We start from the raw sequence: 1,881 nt of genomic DNA, 5'->3' as shown, positions 1-1,881 counted from the left end.
AAAGAGGCGCACCAAGGTCGCTGTGTGACTAAGCTAAGCGACACAAGTGGCCGACACAAACACCTGGCCCATCTAGGAGTGGCACTGCAGTGTCAGACAGAATGGCACTTAAAAAAATAGTCCCCAAACAGCACATGATGCAAAGAAAAATGAAAGAAAAAAGAGGTGCAAGATGGAATTGTCCTTGGGCCCTCCCACCCACCCTTATGTTGTATAAACAGGACATGCACACTTTAACGAACCCATCATTTCAGCGACAGGGTCTGCCACACGACTGTGACTGAAATGACTGGTTGGTTTGGGCCTCCACCAAAAAAGAAGCAATCAATCTCTCCTTGCACAAACTGGCTCTACAGAGGCAAGATGTCCACCTCATCATCATCCTCCTATTCCTCACCCCTTTCACTGTGTACATCCCCCTCCTCACAGATTATTAATTCGTACCCACTTGAATCCACCATCTCAGATCCCTGTGTACTTTCTGGAGGCAATTGCTGGTGAATGTCTCCACGGAGGAATTGATTATAATTCATTTTGATGAACATCATCTTCTCCCCATTTTCTGGAAGTAACCTCGTACGCTGATTGCTGACAAGGTGAGCGGCTGCACTAAACACTCTTTCGGAGTACACACTGGAAAAAGGGCAACTTAGGTAGAATAAAGCCAGTTTGTGCAAGGGCCTCCAAATTGCCTCTTTTTCCTGCCAGTATACGTACGGACTGTCTGGCGTGCCTACTTGGATGCGGTCACTCATATAATCCTTCACCATTCTTTCAATGGTGACAGAATCATATGCAGTGACAGTAGACGACATGTCAGTAATCGTTGGCAGGTCCTTCAGTCCGGACCAGATGTCAGCACTCGCTCCAAACTGCTCTGCATCACCGCCAGCGGGTGGGCTCGGAATTCTTAGCCTTTTCCTCGCACCCCCAGTTGCGGGAGAATGTAAAGGAGAAGCTGTTGACGGGTCAGGTTCCGCTTGACTTGACAATTTTCTCACCAGCAGGTCTTTGAACCTCTGCAGACTTGTGTCTGCTGGAAAGAGAGATACAACATAGGTTTTAAATCTAGGATCGAGCACGGTGGCCAAAATGTAGTGCTCTGATTTCAGCAGATTGACCACCCGTGAATCCTGGTTAAGCGAATTAAGGGCTCCATCCACAAGTCCCACATGCCTAGCGGATTCGCGCTGTTTTAGCTCCTCCTTCAATGTCTCCAGCTTCTTCTGCAAAAGCCTGATGAGGGTAATGACCTGACTCAGGCTGGCAGTGTCTGAACTGACTTCACGTGTGGCAAGTTCAAAGGGTTGCAGAACCTTGCACAACGTTGAAATCATTCTCCACTGCGCTTGAGTCAGGTGCATTCCCCCTCCTTTGCCTATATCGTGGGCAGATGTATAGGCTTGAATGGCCTTTTGCTGCTCCTCCATCCTCCCAGAGCCTATGCAAAGCCTATGCAGCTGCGCTGTTCCCATCCGCGCTCCCAGAGCAGCCCACCCGCCGCCCTCTCCGGGCTGTAGCCGGCTGGGCGTTGGCTGCCCAGGACAGTCCTGAGGAGAGGATCAGCCACGGGACTCCCCAACCATCAGGGTTCCGACTGACCCAGTGCAGCACAGGTGGGGATGGGAGCTCGGCATCCTATATGGATGGAGGGGATTCTGCACAGCACAGGGGGTAGTGGATTCTGGCAGAATCATTCTGCACAGGGGGAGGATGTTGCAAGGGGGGAAGGGGGTTCTGCATAGGCTGCACAGGCTGTATTTAATTCACTGCCTATAAGGATCTGTGTCTAATCTGAACAGTAGGACCTTAACTCCTGAGCTGCTAGAAGAGAAGCTATTGTTGTGCACTAGAAGCTAGAAATTCCTCTCTGCCCATACC

This window comes from Pseudophryne corroboree, chromosome 1, assembly GCF_028390025.1.
Source record: "Pseudophryne corroboree isolate aPseCor3 chromosome 1, aPseCor3.hap2, whole genome shotgun sequence".
NCBI classification, from domain to species: Eukaryota; Metazoa; Chordata; class Amphibia; order Anura; family Myobatrachidae; genus Pseudophryne; species Pseudophryne corroboree.
The sequence above is the reverse complement of the archived record's forward strand: the minus strand, read 5'-3'. Positions refer to the sequence as shown.